At 37.9% G+C, this 19,692-nt stretch overlaps 1 protein-coding gene and 1 long non-coding RNA gene across 2 annotated transcripts in view; one reads left to right on the forward strand and one right to left on the reverse strand.

Moving 5' to 3' along the window:
• LLPH (LLP homolog, long-term synaptic facilitation factor) overlaps positions 1-19,692 on the reverse strand; it is a 183,671-nt gene that overhangs the window by 56,811 nt on the left and 107,168 nt on the right. The gene's annotated exons all lie outside the window — the stretch shown is intronic.
• LOC130679097 (uncharacterized) lies at positions 2,265-19,214 on the forward strand. The gene is made up of 3 exons (XR_008992070.1): positions 2,265-9,713; positions 10,974-11,219; positions 11,624-19,214. It is a non-coding gene; the product is annotated as an uncharacterized LOC130679097 (long non-coding RNA).

The raw sequence follows: 19,692 nt of genomic DNA on the forward strand, positions 1-19,692 counted from the left end.
GACGTACAGAAAAATTCTTAAATAAAACAAAAAATGTATCTCATGTAAGCAATTAAAATATTCTGTATGAAAAAGTCCACCTAAACAAAATGTAAAGACATGATACTGGAAGAATATAGAGAAGATATAATAAAAAATTAGTATACACAATGTACATTTAAAAAATCTATAAGTTAATAGAGAAAAAAACCCATCAAATAGAACATGGGTAAATTATCTGAACAGGCAATTTACAACAAATGGAAACCAAATTGCAAATAACCACAAAAAAATATTTCCAACTTCCCTAGTAACTAGGAAAATGCAAATTACCTCACAGTGAAATGATACTTCATGCTAAGTAATTTGACAAAAAGAGGTCTCACAACAGACGTGTTAAATAAGCTCCATTCAGGCAAGAGTTACAGTGCTGTTGCTGAGTTCTCTGTGAGTGAATCAACAATTTACAGCTAACCTTTGAACAGCCTGAGTTTGAACTGTATGAGTCCACTTAAATGTGGATCTCTTTTCAAGAACTATTGGAAAAATTTCTGGAAATTTGTGACAATTTGAAAAACCTCATAGATGGACCATGTAGTCCAGAAACATGAAAATATTAGGAAAAAGTTAGGTTTGCTATGAATGCATACAATATATGTAAATACTAGTCTATATTTTATCATTTGCTACCATAAAATCAATAGGAGGCTATTACTAGGTTAGTAGTAGGCTAGTCATTTGGGGGGATTCAAAGGTTTAGACTCCATGGGGGTGGGGAGTATCAGTGCCTCTAACCTCCATGTGTACAAGGGTCAGCTGCATATTAAGTAAGACGTCTTTAAGCACAAACACACATAAAACAAGGTTATGTGTTGATAAATTGATGAAAATGTTATGACCAGAGGCTTCCAGGAATCGAACCTTATGTTTCTCCTAGGAGCAATGGTTCGGTATATACTCACTCAGTGTTCCCAGGACTTTAGAGAACTGACAGTATATTTAAAATTTCAGTTATGGAGATGTGAACACGTCTTTAAAAATAGTTTGTAAAAATTCACAAGACTTTTTATATGTATAAAATATTTCTAATTGTAAAGCATTTAAAAAAATAAAGGTTCAATGGACCTAAAGCTTAGTGAATGATAGGGATACTGAGGAAGGCAGGAACCTGGCCATGAAGGAGCAGAAGGCAGAAATGATGAGAACCAGAATAAGTAAGTAATAGCAGCACAAGACCTTGTAAGAGAACTTGCTCCCTTCTCTATCCTCTCTTCATCTCCCTTCCCATAACTTTCCCACCCAGCCCCCCAAAGGTTCAAATAGCAGGAATATCATATTCAACAGGACTTCTCAAGGATATCCATTTCTAGATATCTCACTTTAATAAAGATTCTGACTCAAGTTTTTGATCTTTGACTGCTGACAGCTTGTAAGCCTTCCCCTCTCTCTCTCTTTCCTGTTGCCTGACATCTGGGAAAGCTGAAAAGAAAGTCTGAGTGTTCCTCCTTTGGCCCTGATGGGAAATTCTACTCAGACAAGTCTCCACTAGCGTACAGGAAATCCTCAGCTTAGACCTGCCCCTAAACACCATAAAAATCCCAGGCTGGGCACCTTTCCTTGCTCTCTCAAGCCATTTTCAGACCTGCTTGGTGTTTCTGCTCTGCTCTCCCCAGAAAAGCCTCAATGTGGTAAGTAATAAACTTTTTCATACCCTTCTGGTGTGTTACTTACTACACTGAAACCAAATTGTGTGTGGGAGTCCATCCTATTTTTACAGAATAACTGTAACACTTTCAACTTAGAAAGACCATTCTAGGATTAAGAAGGCAGTAATATGATTGAGGACTGTCGGGGAAACAAATATGTTGAAAGATATTAAGACTAAGCACAAATTTTAGAAAAACTAAAGTAAAACGACCTCTTTCATGAATAATGTGTTAAAAAGACTCATTTGGTTTTTGGTCCTAATTAAAATGCATTGTACTTTAACCAGAACTGTGTTTCATTCTTACGGTAAAAGGTAAATAGGATCTACCTAGATTTATCTAAACTATTCATTATTTACCTAGTGCTAAAATATTTCTTATTCACTGCAGAGTCCCATAGCTAAAGATGCAAAGACAGACACCATGCCTGAAGAGCTCTCTTGCTTCCACTGCATCTCTTTGACCCTCCATAATTCATAGCTATGGCTCACCTGAATCAGAGGGGAACAGAGGATGCCTCTCCTTAAAGGAAAAGGCCCTGTCTCTTGCTATCATATGACAGGTAGTTAGGAAAAGGCCTGTCACTCTGCATTTGAATAGATAACACTTCCCTATCTTCCCTCAAAGTGGAAAGTGAAGCTGTAATACAGGGCCTATAATTAGAAAAATCCATTAGATAAATGTATTACAACAATTTATTTATAAATTGGGGGATAACAATAGCTACCATATTCTGAGCATCTACCTTATCCAAAATCATCTTCCCTATCCTCCAGAGATGGCATTCTCCACACCCCTTTCCTGGGCTATAATATTGAAATGACCTCACTGAGTGTCTATGAAAAAAAACTATAGACAGAATAAGTCTGGAGAAGTGTTGCTTGTGGTGCAGATCTGGAGAAGGGAAGAGTAGCCACTGAGGTGAAGGCATGAACATCTTTCCATTTCTTTCTCCATATCTCCACAGGATAAAAGCCTTATTTCACTGAGCAAAGGGCACTAAACCCTCTCACCCTCATGGTACAGCTGAGATATCTTGAAGTAGGGGAAAGGAATAGCAAAACACTCTGGGAAAGGGCAGGAATACATCCAAAACTCAGACCATTAAAGATACCCTCCTACTGGGTAAGTGGAAGGATCACAGAGAAGGCCCCGCTTCTAAGGCCCAGAGATGGAGGACCGACCTAAGACTGGGGGTGATGTAAAGCAACAGAAAACACTTCCATTCCAATCCCCAGCAACAGCCTGGAAAACTCAAGAAACAAGCAACAGCAGTCTTCAAAAGTATGGGGAAAGATCTTTCTGAGGTACAAGCATAAAGGAAAGACCTAAATCTGAGAGTGAAGCAGACATTGAGAAAACCACTCTGGCAAACCATTTCCCACCCCAAACACAACATAATGCTAGAAGCTAAAGCTTGTGGTACAGTGAGGGTAACCATAGCAAGAAAATAACCCAAACCCAGCCCTACTGTCTAGGTTGACAATGCCACACACTAAAGGCCTAGCAAAAGCAAGATACATGTCCAAGTATAAATAGTATTTACCTCAGTCTATATTCTTCTACATAAGATACCCAGCTTTCAACCAAAAATTGCAAGGCACACAAAGCCACAAATAAAAATAGTACACTGTTAATAGAAAATCAACCAACAGAATCACATTCAAATATAAGAGAGATGTTGAAACTATCAGACAGGGATCTTAAGATCCCTCAAGGGCTCCCTCAAGAAGACATAGATGATCTGACTAGTCCTATATCTTTTCTAAAAATTGAATTAAAAACCTTCCAAAAAAAAAATTTCAGGCCCAGATGACTTCATGGCAAATTCTACCAAATGTTTAAGAAATAAATAATAACAAATTTGTACAAACTCTTCCTTATTAAAAAAGAGATGGCAAAGATTCCCAACTCATTTAATGAGGCCAGAATTACTCTGATACCCAAACCAGACAAAGATGTTATAAGAAAATTACAGACCAGTGTCTCTCTTGAACAAAGGTAAAAAAAAACCTCAGCAAAAATTAAGCATACTAAGAATAAAAGAGAACATCTACAACCCAAAACAGAGCATCTACCAGAAATTTACAGCTTATGTCATACTTAATGCTGAGAAACTGGGTGTTCCCCCTTCCCTAAATTGGGAACAAGACAAGGATGTCCCCTCATACCATTCCTACTCAATATCATACCAGAAAGCCAAGCCAATAAGCCAATGCTATAAGGTAAGAAAAAGAAATCAGATGCATATGGATTAGAAATAAATAAATAAACAGGTTAAGAACTACATAAAAAGCCTGAGATTTTACCCTATTGGAAAATTAACAAGTTAACCTGCCCCAGTTTCATGGGTGCTGGCAGAGTGCACAAGTTTCCTGGGTCAGAGAAAAGGATTTTATTATTTATGGCAATAGCAGTTACCAGGATAATCAGCATTTTCTTGTGCCATTAACTCTAACTCCAGTTCCCATAGGCAGAATTAAGAGCACGAGATGATATCCACAAATGGCTAGAGAATCCAAATATTTTATACTGGTTTTCAGTGATTGAGGGGAGAATTTGACTACAAAAAGGCACAGAAAACTTTCTGGTGTGATGGCACCATTCTGTATTTTTAATATGGTAACAATAATATGACTATGACTATATGCATTTGACATAATTCCTGGAACCTTATATTAAAAAGTATAAATTTTAATGATTCTGATCAATACTTTTTAATGAAAGAAATTATGAGGAGGGATACAGACAAAAGTTTTATCTAAAAATATATAGACCCTAGTTCCAGAAGTTGTCCTATTATTTTACCTTAATGGTCATCATCTTCTACACTTGCTCAAGTTTTGATTTTCCATTCTGGGCTTCATAATTATTTGATTCTTGAATGTGGGGGTTGTTTTTATGTTATACCTACATAATTATTTTTAGATATAACAACAGAAATTTTGTTTAGAAATGTTATTACTGTACTACCTTGAATTCATGAGCATTTTTCAATTACAACTTTATAAGCACCATTAAAGTTATTCCCACAAGTCCATGAAGAAGGGAGGAAAGTATAAATATGAGACACAAAAGTTAAACAACTTTCCCAGACTCATGCTAAATTGACCAGTTCAGATCAATCTAACTATAAGTCAAGGGCCTTGTGTCTTGTGTGCTGCACTTCTGTGGCTGGATTAACTGGGTCTGGTTACTGTTCAGGGTCAAAAATACACAACCCCAAGCTGCCAGCTAAGGGAGAAATCAGGAGTTGGAGTAGGATTACCCGGCCAGAGCTAGACATACAGAGGTAAAGATCTGAGACAAAGCAGATACAGTCAACAGGAAGCAAGGAAGGCCAAAAGGTTTGGGAGTTTGATCAGCCTTTCAAGCCATAGTGGGAAAAACCAGAGGTCAAAGGGAATGCCCAGAGAAAATTCAATCCTTTACACTTTACGGCCGAGAAAGGATAGAGTCAGGGAGGCCAAAATCTAGGTGAGAGGAGAGACCCTGAGGCTGAATACCCAGTATTCAATACCAACCTGGAATGTCTTACACCCCTTCTGATCCAGGTTCATAGATTAGCTCTCAAATGCTCAATTCACCTACCCTGCTCCCCTGCAAGATACAGAACTGATCAGTAAACTCAGTCAAATGGCTGACTTTGTGAAATTAAAAAAGCCAAGCCAGTTGACTGAATTGACAATGGCAGCAATTTGTCAGATGTTTTGGTGTCTTTTGAACAGAACTCATTCATTATCACCATTGCATAATGTTCCAAATTTTGGTTTTACATTTAAAAGGAACATAAAAGGAACACAGAGTACAGGAAGAACATGTATTTTGGAGCCAAACAGACCTGAATAAAAATCATTGCTGTTTCTAGGCATACGAATTTAGACAATTAAAAATCTGAGTCTTACTGAGAAGTGACTGGTGGTTAACATGGGGGAGGGTTTGGGGTGGTAGGTGAGAGGGATAAAGGGGCACAAAAATTCTCAATGATAATATAAGTTGATCACAGGGATAGTAGCACAGCATGGAAAATATAGCCAATGATTCTGTAACATCCTCCTATGTTGACAGATAGTAACCACACTAGTGGGAGTGAGGAGTTAATACTACAGGTAACTGTTGAAACACTGTGTTGTTATTTGAAACCAATATAAGATTGTATACCAATTGTACTACAAAAAAAAAATCTCTGAGTCTCAATGTCCCCATATATAACATGCAGTCAACAATATTTATCCCATGGAATTGCTGTGAAAAATAAATGAAATTATGTTTGTAAAGTACCTAACAACATAGAAGGCATTCAGTAAACAGTAATAATAATAATAATGGTCATTCTTTAAGAATTCCTATTTAAATTGAAACTTGGACATTCATCTAGTTAATTCAAGACATATTTACTGAGCACCTACTGTGTGCCAAACATTCTTCTAGGCACACAGAATTCAACGACAAAGAAAAAAATGTCTCTGTCCTCCTGGAACTAGCATTCTATTGGGAATGTGTATATTATATGCCACCCACACGACTAGAGATGTTTCTCCTACTGAGCCCAGAGTAGAACTCTTCACCCCATTGTAGCTCTGCTCGTAATGACTAAGCCCACCGAACTAGATCTATTGGGAAAATGATCTGCAGATTCCCCAAACAACTTCTTTATCAACGTAATGACTTGCTAAATACAAAGGTCCAGTTCTGCAGGATGGATGTTTATTGAGAACAGAACTTGAATTTTGCAGAACCTCGCATGTCAGTACACCAGTAACATTGTTGGTGTTTCAGAGTAATCTTATGCTACAGGAGTCACAGACTCAAATGCCAACTGAGGGCGATGGTAAATGAGTCAAGAGGCCCAGCATCATGGTTAAAGAGTCGGGGAAGTCACAGAAAATAAAACAGTTTATAAAATGTGCAGCCACTACTATTTCCAGTTGATGTTGCTGGAGAAAATGGTCAGATCTGATTTTTCAAGGAAGTTACAATAAGTCTGGAATAATGATGGATTAGAGGGAATAGGTGCTCTCACCCTAACATCGTCTGACCTCCTCCTGCTCTAGCATTAAGGCATGTGAGGACTTGCTTGTAGTCACAGATTTGTGTTCTCTCTTGACGTGGCTGCAGTGAGAAGGCACATCTGTGAAGTGTTTGCCAGCATGTCACGAGTAACAGGACTCTTGAAACCATTTCAAACGTCATGCCAATTCTTGTGCATAACATCTTTTAAAAGATTGTTGCTTTAGAGATCTTAATATTTTTTTAAAAAAAGAAAGAAATGCAATACTTTCAGTCACTTAAAAGTAGAGCTCTTTTTCACTAAGCAAGGTTGAACTTTTTAAACTTCTTTTTACCAAACAAGCCTCTTTTTGGTGGTGAGCAAATAAATTAGCATGTGGGTCCTAAGTGCTCTTAAAATTGTTTTGCTATAGATCTGTCCACTGTTTATAATTCTTGAATAAAGCTAAAAGTAAAGAAAGCCTTTCTCTGAAGGTTTATGAGCATTTTTCCATGAAGCAGAAGTCAAACAGAAGATCAAAGAGATCTAACAAAATGCTTCAAACTTGGGATAGGGTGGGTTGAAGGCCAGTGAAAAGAAACCAACCTCTCTAGATAGTTTGGGAGATAGGTCTTGTTATTACAAAAAAAACTAAAACATGATAGTCTGAGTGTATCAAACTGACATTTCTGAACAATGTTGTTAAAAGTTTTAGTCTTTGATATTTTACCCAATAGTATCAAAGACCTTTTAAAAGAGGCTAGACAACTGTTTCACCAAGAGGCAAATAGGAACAAAATAAGGTAAATTTCCTAACTCTCTACTCTTTCTTAATGGCCATTCTTTAATGGGCTTCTCTGAGTCTTTCTGCAAAGGGTAGACATTTCCAGGTTCATGAAGAATTAATGTAGAGTCTTGAATTGTTGCAAGCAGTATAATACCTTCTGTATATTTTGAATACTAATTATTTGATGCTTTGGCTTTTGATACACTACCAATTTAAATACCTATTAACCATTACTTTAAAATAGAAAAATAAAAAAAGAAATAAAATGAATATATTTACTAGAAAGACATGAACCAATCCAGCCACGATTAAACCCTCAATAAATCTGCTTCTAATCATCCATTGGTATTTAAATATATAGTAACTACTCTATTAAATTTAATTCTCTCTTTAATGACAGTTATTCTAAATTTAATGACAGTTATTTGAAATATATATCCACAAATAATTAACATTTTAACAAGATTTTTAAATAAAATAATGCAAGTATGAATCCATCAAATGTCAATAAATCAATTATAATTTAATCTAGAATGCCTGAATTGTTAAGCTGAAGCATACCCAAGCGAGAATGCTTTGAAAACATTCCAATAAGAAATAATTTGCTGGGGGTTGGGCAGTGGGGGGAGGGGCTGGCACAGAATCCATCTGTGAACTGCTAGTATTATTTCAGCCTAAAATTAAGGATATAACTTTAAAATACATTTATTTTCTATGAAAGTATGTATTTGGTGAAGCGCATTAAATCTTTTTGATTAGGAGTTGATTTTAACCAGAATACCATTTTAACATTACAAGTCAAGTGGTTTTAATATTTCTGTTGCCAGTTAAATATGTGCTAAAAATATTACATACTATTTTATTCCAGTGATTCACAATCCAGTTTTTACAAAACAGTCCTTTACATTGAATTTTTAAAAATCTTTTTCAAGTTATGGAGCCCACCAACTCACTCTCCCTCAAACAAAACCAAGTCCTTAATCCAAATAATTCTGTTTCTGCCAGCTGGTGGGGTTTGCTTTCCATCAGAAAGACTGGCTGCCATACCTTTCTTGTGAGCATGAGTAGCCCATGCCATTCTTGCATGGCCTTGCCCTTGAGATTTCCTCTTTCACATCACTGGGGCACTCACTGGGATCAGACATGTAGACTGGCAAGTTTGAATGACGTAAGCATCCCAACCTATAAAGCACATCAGTAGACACTTTGTAGCATGTGCCGTTTATTAGGGTTTCCATTAAAAGTATTATGTTTCCATACTTTACAACCATAAAAGAGTAAATAATTTCAAAGGATCGCTTGATAGGAGACTTCTGTTTTAAATGGAACTTGGAAATATCTGGGAAATCACTGGAATAAATGTACTTAATAGACCAAATTCTGTGAAGTTCTTTCTGACTGTTTTCTTAAGCACATAAAAAGATATACCATTTCCTCCAACATTTTTTGAAATAGGTTTTGGTTTGGGTTTTTCTCTGTAATATTTGACTTATACATATTTCTTACAATGCTTCCATTGTTCTTTCTTTCTGTCTGTCTCTTTATTTCTGTGCTCAGGCTAACTTCTTAACACCAAGAGCGTCTGCCCCCTTCAATGCTCTAACCTAGTAGAAGTTGAAACTTAAAACCAGAAAGTAACATTACATGCCACTCAAGAAAACCTGCTGTGCCACTTGATAAGTTTGAAAATGTACACTAAATGCCCCTATCGAGATATTTCCTTTTTTAGAGGAAACAAATTCCATCCATGGGACTCAGCAAATATTTCACCAATCTGGGCCTTATGGGAAGCCAAAACAGCATTCAAGGCATGGAAAAGATTACAATGATTAGGTCAGTTTCAGAATAATATCATTTTTGAAAAATATTGCAAATACTAAACATTTGAAGAAAAGTTAAGTCATCTATAAATATTAACATGTCATAGTCTAGTTGGAATTGTCTAGATTGACTGTCTCTACAACCCTATTCTCATAGGAAATTACATGAACTTCTACTTGATTTTGTCTGTGTAGACAAACTAGAGCACTTCCTTTTTTTTTTTCAGGATCATTATTTAAAGGAGGAAGTGAGACATTTTTGAGTACCAGCACCACTACCCAGCATTTGATGACCTAACTGTATAAATTATTATCCAGTTGCACAAGTCAGAGGTCTCAAAAAGGTGGAGATAACTTTTTTAAACCAAAAGTTTTATTCCTTCAATAACAACTCTTGGAACTATGAAAAACAGTGAGCATAAAATGATCAGGTGGGTTCCCTAGACTTGGTGGAAAGGGCCCCAGAAATAGCAACTAAGAGACTTGCATGCCAGACTTTGCGCTGAATTCTTGGCCTCTATCATATCATTTATTTCTTACCACCCTTCCTCATCTTCATTTTACAGTTGAGGAAATTGAGGCTTAGAAAGTTTGGGTCACTTGCCCAAGCTAACAGAGTTAGTGGTGTAGCTGGGCTTTTAACCCAAGTCCAGCTGAGTCCCAAGTATATGCCCTTTCCTGCCATGCCCAATATCTCTCCTGCTTCAGAGTTAGGTAGAGCCAGAGGACAGAAGCCAATGCCAAACCTAAAGAGAAGCTTGCCTTTTAGGGGGTGCCAGTGCAGTGAAGTCAAGAAGAAAGTCACCCAATGGCTGTCCACAAGGTCAAGGGCTTCTGCTATTAGAGTAAGTCTGGTTGGCAAGAAGAGTAAATGGGAGGTACATGGACAGCCTCTTTTATCTAGGCGAAAGACTTAAATTCTGTGCTGTACCAAGTGGGAGATGAGTGAATGGTATACGCCACTCTCTGTACTGAGCTTGGCTCATGTATCTGGGTGGCAGAAAGCTGGTGTATTCATCTAGCTGGAGTAGGCAAGTAAAGGGGAATGAAGGCACGGAATAACAGCTCAAGGCACATCTTAAGGTGATCGGGCTTTGCTCTTCCTAGCAAAATCCCGCAGCCTCACTGAAGGAGGTCACTACATCGGAGTAGCTGGGAAGGGGAGCAGGAGAAGGGGACTCCGGGGCAATTAATCACCTGACCTGCTGAGGAGGTTTTCAGAAACCAAAGAGAAAAACAGGGCTCTCTTCCACAAAGCACTCAATCTCCTGAAAGAAACAGCATAAATAAAGTCATATATGCCAATGAAGGTTTCTAAATGTTTAAACTAGCCAGTAACACCACACAGATGGAGAAACTAATGCTTGCGGAAGTTAATGATTTGTACCATAGTCACTCAGTGAGTTGGAGATAGAGCAGATGTCAACCCCCAATCTCTTGACTCCCAGTTCTGCACATAAACCATCAAAAATACAAACCTTCTAGCCCTGAAATCTGCCCAGCTCTTTGTCTACTGTGTGGTCCCCTGTCAACCCTCAACATTGCACTACACAGAAGAGATTTCTTTCCCCTTACCCAGTGTGTAAGTCTTGGTGAGCTACATTACCGGGTCTCCGTGTTTTCTCTATTATCCTTTCATTCATTTGGAAAATATTTATTGAGTGCCTTCCATGTATCTGGCTCTGTTCTAGATGCTGGGAATACAGTGGTGAACAAGACAAAGAGCTTGTTCTCCTGGAGTGCAGATTCTAGGAGGGACAGGAAGACAGTGAACAATATACGAACAAATGAGAAAATATCAGAGAATGAAAGTGCCATATGGGAAAAAAAGCATCATGAGAGGATGGGAAGAAACAGCAGGAAACACCTTTGATTGAACAGTCAAGGAAGGCCTCTTACGGAGGACATGACACCAAGGAAAAGCCAGCCATGTGAAGGTTGGTGGAAAGCAGATTTTTCAACCAAAACACACTCCTATAGACTTCCCCTGTTATGCGCACTTTCTTTAACTTATTTTTTTCTACCCAAGATAAGTTATTAAATTGCAAGTGAGTGAAAGTGTCATCTACTATAATAAAACAAACTACTTTATTCTGAATTTTAAGGCTTCATTAGTAAGTTTTGATATTTTAACTATTATTATTTTTATTAATATGCAATTCCCTACACATTTCACAATGGATTAAGACACTGTAGTGTCTTGTCTCAGAGAGGTTCGCAGAAGAACTCAATGGCATGACAAATGTCACAAATGCCAGAGTATTCTCAAATTCACCTGCACAGTAGATCCTACATACTGTGTGGTTCACCTCTGTCACCTTCTCTCCCTATTTTATTGTAGCAGCCTCCTAACTGGTCTCCCAGCGCCTCAGCAACCAAGGTGAGCCTATCAAGAAGATCTGATCACATCTTACCTCATCTGACTCACAACTGTCTGCAACTGTGGATTGTTATGAACTGAACTGTGCCCCACCACCACCAAATTCATCTACTGAAGCCTTAACCCCCAATGTGACTGTATTATTAAGGAGATAAGAAAGGTTAAATTATGTCATTGGGCCCTAATCCAATAGAACTGGTGTCCTTATAAGAAGAGGAAGAAACTAGATCTCTCTCTCCCGAGCATGCATAGAGGAAAAGCCATATGAAGTCACAGCAAGAGGGCTGTCATCTGTAAGCCAGGAAGAGGGGTCTCACCAGCAGCCCACCCTGATGGCAACTTGATCTTGGACTTCCAGCCTCCAAAACTGGGAGAAATCAGTTTCTGTTGTTGAAGCCCCCCAGCCCAGGCAGACTACACGGGCCTTCATCCTCAGCCCGCCTCACTCTCCCCTGCCTCCTCTCCTGCCTCTTCAAGTTCATTCCAGCCCTGCAGGTGTCCTCTTTGTTCCTTGTGCTTGAAAGCCTCCTCCCCAGATAGACACATGGCTCTCTCCCTCATCTCCTTCAGCGCACCTTGCTCAGATGTCCCTTCAGTGAGACCTTCTTTGCCCATGAAAATTTTAAATTATAAAAGGTTCCCTCCCCTATAGCTCCTGCATCTCCCTGCATTATTCACAGCATTTATCACCTGCCAGTATAATAAATAATTGACGTATTTATTTTGGTGTAATGTCTGCCTTTTCCCACTCTTATGTAAGCTCCACGAGGACAGGGATGGTTGGCTGCTTCCTATTCTGCCGAACGGGGAGTGTGTGGGTGTGTGGGTACAAAAAAGAGGAGATAGAAAGAGAGAGAGAGATTATCAGTTCACGACTGTGCCCACTGGCGTAAGTCCTACTGAGGTTTTTGAACAAGTTCCCTAGATGCTGTCTTGTAAATGTTCATAAAATAACAAAAAGTAATTTAATAATTTAAAGTGTTTAATTTATTTATCCATTCATCCAATGATGGACATGTAGGTTGTTTGCATGTCTTGGTTTTTGTAAATAATGCTGCAGTGAACATGGGGGTGCATATCTTTTTGTGCTAGTGATACTGTTTCCTTCAGATAAACACCCAGAAGTGGAATCGCTGATCTTATAGTAGCTCTATTTTGAATTTTTTGAGGAACATCCATATTGTTTTCCTTAGTACCTGCATCAATTTACATTCCCATCAAAATGTACAATGGTTCCCTTTTCTCTGTATCTTCACCATCATTTGTTACCTCTTATCTTTTTGATAAGAGCAGTTCTAACAGGTGTGAGGTGGTATCTCAGGCGATTTATCTTAGAGTGGAAAGATTAATATTGGAATTGGCTTCATTGCGTATGTTGTACTTGCAGTCAGTTTTCAGATAATTCCCTATCTGTTGGTTTAGAAGTGTTTATTTTCTCCAAACCCATCCCCCAACCCCCATCCACTGCCAGCCTGAATATGCTTATGAGAATAATGTAACAGGTTAACCCAAATCGAGGTGAGTAAAAAGTATACGGGGTTGGCAGTAAAAACTATTAGCCAGAAATACCATTCTCTGATATTTCTCTGTGGAGTCGCATGAAACTGGGGCTGTAACCCATTTGAGCTGGATAATTGAATTGTATGGTTATATACATCTTTTCAGAGAGTAGAGTGGTTTCTCAGTAATTCTAACAGGATAATATTACTAAATCCACAATATGATGAGTATAACTATTTTAAATTTTTTACTTTAAGGGACAGGTTTAGATTTTAATGTGTTTGCTGCTTTGTTCATTGTTTAAGCAAGATCAATAAATTGGTTTTACTGATTCTGTATTTGTTTGAATTTTTATTTGCCCAGGAAATCAATTCAGTGGTGTGTTAGTTTTAAAACACTAGGAAAAAAATGAAAATATGCAAACATTCATCATTTAGCTGTTGGTTTTAAGTAACAGAAAAAGCGAACCTCTGCATCTAGAATACAGAGAAATGAAGAAAAGAAGTAACAGAAAGGTGAGTGTGGCTGAGACCCCTTGAGGGCATTTGAGCACCTTTGTGTTTCATGTTAGCAAAGTGACAGAAGTTAAAAAGTTGGCCTGTCTTTGAAGCCCAGAAAACCATAGAAGAGTCACCTTTTATATCTGTGTCAGAGTTCATTTAGATTTTTTTTACATCTTTCTGATAATAGTTTAGAAAGATATCAAGTTAAAATGATAAATAACCAAATTAAGCCAACAGATTATTAAACATTACATCCAAGTTCCAAAAATTGAAATACAGAGTTAAAGAAAGAAAAGAGATACACTATACAACAGGATTATATGAATCTCCAGGCCCCCATTTCTGCAAATTGCTCTCCAAATATTCATAAATCTAAGGACTTCCCAGAAGGACATCCAAACAAAGTGTGGCTAAACACAGAAAGCTGAAATACATAAAAAACAGGCTTTGGGTATATACTTTCTGGAATTTATTAGGAAACAGAAAGGCCACCAAAATGAAAATTGCACACAGGAAAAAAAAATCCCACCATGCTTTTATCCAAATAGGTTGGAAGTGATGTAATAAAGGCACCATAATTTATGTACATAAATGTGTGGGCACCTCATTCAGGGAGTGACAAATGCAGTATTCCAGGGGGAAAAAAATAGTGGACATCAAAGAAATTTGATCAACTGCCAGCAGCCATTAATCTCTTTATTACTTCTTTTAATATATAGATGTCATTGTATTCTATCCTTGAAGCAATGTATTCTTTTTTTTATGAAGTTATGAGAGAAAATAGTGTTATACTTCATTTGACATATATCCACAGAATATATGGCAACCTTGAGAAGATTTTATTCTTAAAAATGAGGACATTGATACATCACAGCCATACACCTTAAGGAGAGTAGTTTAAGTCTGATCATAGCGCCTAACTTAATGTAACTGTGATCATTCATCTTGTCATGGTCAGCAAACACAATATAGAAGCTACTGAACATGAAACGTTACCAAGAGCCAGCTCACTAATCAGGAGACACTTCAGATAAAGTTAGCATAGAATTGTTTCAGATGCAGAGGCACGAGAAAAAACCTTAGAATTAAGATCAAATACATTAAATATCATACTAAAAGAAAATATTTACTTAGTTGTCCAGAAAACCTAGGAATTACTGGTTGCAGTTACTACTGAATTATAGCTTTCTGTGTGCTAACATTGTTTAGTGAATAAACCTTTCCGATGATGTGGCTTTACCAGTAGACACTTAACATCCTTCAAATTCATAGCTTGATAGGTTTCCATGGAGAAATTCCCATAAAGATATTTCCTTCTTTGGATTTCTATAATACTGTATTTCACACAAATGACCAATAAAATAATATTTTACTTATTGCTTCTTCTGAAAGAACAGCCATTATTTCCCACCTTGAAACATTACTTCAACAAAGTCTAGATTTAAATATTTCTGTTTATCTGGACATGAATGGAAAAGGCCTCACAAATAATCATTTAAAATTCACTCAAGTAATGGTATAGTTATATTATTGTCCCCACTACAGATAACTCAAGAAATAGTTTAGAATGAGGATTGTATGGTATATGTGAGAGACAGACAGAGGAATAAACCATTAGATCAAGATTTTGACCACTGGAGTAAGTTCTGTTGAGTTCTTTGACCATGTTCCCTAGATGTCAACTTACAAATACTAATCAAATAAAATAGCAAAAATTACTTACTACTGCCCCACACCTGGCTGAGGACTTGTCACAAAGTAGAAGTTCAAGAAATACTTTATGAACTGATCTGTCATTGTTAGCAAAACCATCATCTCCTTAATTTAGTGAGCACTCTCCTCTCAACTACAATTGTCTGATTATGGAAATGTTTTTCGTCATCTGGAGATTTCACAGGTCATGCAAAACAGTGCTGACACAGGCCTGCTTATAGCAATGAGCCCTGCTGGCCTTGAGAAATGAATTTCCCCATCTTCTTCAAAATAATTCCAAACTATACCTTGTAAGAAAATTATGAAGACAAGTAATGGGCCTATTTTACCCTTGTTTTTCCATTTGAAGAACAGACCAAAGTCAGTACAAAACCTGATCTCAAGGCTCTTAAAACAGGCTAATATTGGGTGTGCAGAAAGAAGACAAGACAACAGAATCCAGGGTCATCCTTCGAGGTTCAACTATGTGAATGGTTTAACCATTCACAGTGGTCATATTATTTTATTGATAATTTGTATGAAGTACAGTATTATAGAAATCCAAAGAAGGAAATATCTTTATGGGAATTTCTCCATGGAAACCTATCAAGCTATGAATTTGAAGGGTGTTAAGTGTCTACGGATAAAGCCACATCATCAGAAAGGTTAAAGGAAAATGGAGCCAACAAAACCAGCACCATTTACACAGACCCAAATCCTTGCTCTCTCTTGGTGATTGGCTACTTCTGACAGTTCCTAAAGCCAGAGTGGCCAACGCCATCACGGTGGAAGCATGGATGGTAACTGGCACTAAGAGAGCAATGAGCGAGGGCTTTGTACTGACAAGCACAAGGGCGGGAGCAGAAATGAAACAGAAACACAGAATGGGCAAGAGTATGACAAACCACGTCTTGGGGTCAAAATGGATTCAACCCAGAAACAGAGAATGATGGTCTTCCCCAGGAAGCATTCTCTCTCAGAGCTCAGAACCCCTCAGATTTTTGCTCATCATTTGCCACTACTGGATAGTTCCTGCCATCCAAGAAAACTAGAAGAGTTCCATATGGGAGGAAAATAACCTAGGACAAATTTTAAGAGGTTTCAGCAGCCTGAGGTATCCACACTGTGGTCAAAAGTCACATGCCTGAGCCTTCACACACCTGAACCCACAGGAGACCGCCCCAGCTGAGCTCTGACATTCCCTCCTGCCGCTCCCTCAGCCTTAAGAGAATCACTCTTACCAGCCACAACAAAGCCAGGGCATGTCAGCTTGCTGCCTGCCACTCAGTGGATTTTAGTCTCATTTTTAAATTACATATTTATGTGAACTCTTTTCATGCTCACCACCCAAAACTGACTTAGTAATCTCTTAAGATCCCAGGCTTATAGACCATTAAGTTCACATGGTTTGAATACTGGGTAATTCTTGAAATCTCATTACTAGAGTGCGACATTTATCTAAAATTAAATCTACAAAGGAAAAAAAAGAGATGTGATGTAATAAACTACTACTGAAACAGAATCATAAAGCTGGATGTCAAACAATAGGGTATTGTAAATGATACTCTCCCAACAAGCTTCTCTCTGATAGCCACGGCTCAAGAAAACATATGATCACAATAAATATGATTTCTACAATGCCACAGTCCTTTCATTACTTGTTCCATGTGGGGATGATAAGCAATAGTTCTGCTTTGCATTTTTGGTTAAAAAAGAAATTCTTCCTCACAAATAATAAATTTAGAGCAAGAGAATGTCTTATGACTCAAGCTTCCATTTCTGTAACTTACCGCTTTTATGGACATAAATTCTATCAGACTGTGCAGAAAGTTCGTTAGGTCAGCTGGGGATCAGTGGGAATTGGTAAATGTCTCTTAGTTTAGGAGGAAACATACAATTTACTTTAGAATCTTTTCAGCTCTCCACCATATTCCTGGCCGTTTCTACCCAGTATGTGAATTAGTACTACTTTAGCCTACACTGGATAAGGCAATGGTCCACTTAATTCATTATATTTGGGTAAAGAAAGATCAACTGAAAAAAATAACATGGCATACATGAATGTGTATATCATGTCAGTTAGCTGTATATGTATTTCAGAATACCGTACCCTTATTTACATTTCTGAAACTGTTTCCTTCTTATAACTATTTCAGTGTTAAAATAGACTCATTCTTCCAGTGTTTGAGTACAAACAGGGCCTACAGGATGCCAGAGATACTCCATATATTTAGTTTATTTGAGTTAAGCAAACACTTCAGTGATTTTTATAAATCAACAGTGCCCAGGCAATTAAATATTTCCTTTCAAAAGAAAAGAATACATAATTATATAATGAAACCAAATTACTTGAAAAATACCAGAAGTGATCTCACTGTCTATATTTCAATAGTACATGGATGGCTCTGAACTTAAACAATCTAAACTGTGAACATTTTCCTTTTGTTCCTTACAGAGACCATCTAAACTGGTGTGACTCAGAGGTATTCACTGGACGGTGCTGGCCCCTCAGCTGCTGGTCGCCACACTGCAAAGAGTCAGGCACTGAAACTGAGAGTAAGCGCTTAGAATTTTTTTAGCAATTTAACAGATAAATTTTTTGCCTGTTAAATCTAACATTAAACATTAAAGGCTTGCATTTTGCATGCGTTAGGGTGTTTTTTAATTTTTTTTTATAATTCATTTTTATTATATTTTACAAAAATATAAGTCATTACTGACTGGAAACTTTAAAACTGGACCTTCACCATGGGTAGGTTGGGAAGCACTTGTCTAGACTACGGCGTTCTGGATGGTCAGGCAACTATCTTGTGAATTAAATCTTCAGCATTGTATATATATGTATATTTAAAAAAAAAAACATAGGCCTTATCTATACAACAGAACAATCAGCTCAGCAAAAACAAAGCTCAGAGCTCTGTGAACTCATTTCCTCAGTCTCTCCAGATGTACCACAGCTGAGGAGATTGTTCAGAAATAGGAATGGGGCTTGACCGGATTTGTTATGCTTTGATCTTTTTTCTTCCTCCCTCCCTCCCTCCCTCCTTCCATCCCTTCCTCCTTCTCCTTTCTTTTCTTTGTAGAGGTAGTATCATTTTCTTTCTCTGTAAAGAGTGAAACCAAGAGCCCCTGTTCACACATATCAATAAAATACATCAGTAAGATTCACTGAGTTCAGGAAAGGAGAAAATGAGTCCAGGGTTACATGGAGAAACAAAACTACGGATGGGAAATGTGGGTACATAAGGATCTAGAGAAAAGCATCCACAAAAAACAGAAGACGCATTCCTTCATGAAAACCCAAGGGACTTTTGTTTTTTGAAGTAAGCCACCTTTTATTAATATATTTTAATTGTCTAGAAAAGCGATTTTTCTATCTGAAATTTTGACGAACTCTTCTTGGTTGTTCACCCATGAAAATCCAGAGAAATTTCTTCTAAGTCATTAATGAGCATTCCTTTAGACTCTTGGGAAGAGACTGGCAAAGATGTGTCCCCACTGCTTTCCCCTTCCCCCCAGTAGAACTGCTGCGGACAACAGGGCTTTCATCAGGCCCAAGTTATTTCTCCCGGTCTCTGAAGCAGGATGGTTAACAAATAGGACGACAAAACAACCATATTTCCTTCCATTCTGCTGCCCCTTTATATGCACTCAAGACAATGCAGTTATTCTGCCTCACCTGCGTCTAATGTTAGACACATGCCCAAGAATCCATGTTAACTGTTGTGTTTCATTTCACAACCAAAGAAATGTACTGCCCAGGCTCACGAGGAAACACAGAGAAATGAATCTATATCCCCTAAGATTTGCAATTCATTTTTCTTTTTTGTTCTGAAAATGGAATTCCCTGGGTTGGAGTTTTATGCAACAATTTCATCTTTTGCCCTCTTCCACCCCACCCACCCCACCCACCCCCATCCATGGGCTCTTTGGCTCCAAGTCAGAACAGCTCTCAAGCGGCCAGGACCAAGTTCCAAAGCTCCTACGTTTCCTAGAGATTTTCCTTCTTTCCCAGATTTTCCTAAGCCCCAGTCTTTGTAGGAGGGCATGGCTCCAGGTGGGGTTCTGACTGTCAGTATTGTGCCTGGGCCTCCACCCCGACTGCACAAGTTTATTTGAAGTATGTTACTCTTTGCCTGCTTCTTAACTTGAGGCCTGATAGTCTTACAATGTCATTTTTTTCCCCCTACTGTAATTCAAGAGACAGCTGTCTTTGGAATAAATTCTAAATAGTTGGTCTGGAAATGAACTTCACAGTGGGTCCCTCCTCCATTCTGGCTGACATTTCCCCATTAATTTCTTTTTCTCTTTCATCCATTCATTGGCTGATGAGTC

Source organism: Manis pentadactyla, chromosome 10, assembly GCF_030020395.1.
Source record: "Manis pentadactyla isolate mManPen7 chromosome 10, mManPen7.hap1, whole genome shotgun sequence".
In the NCBI taxonomy this organism is placed as follows: Eukaryota; Metazoa; Chordata; class Mammalia; order Pholidota; family Manidae; genus Manis; species Manis pentadactyla.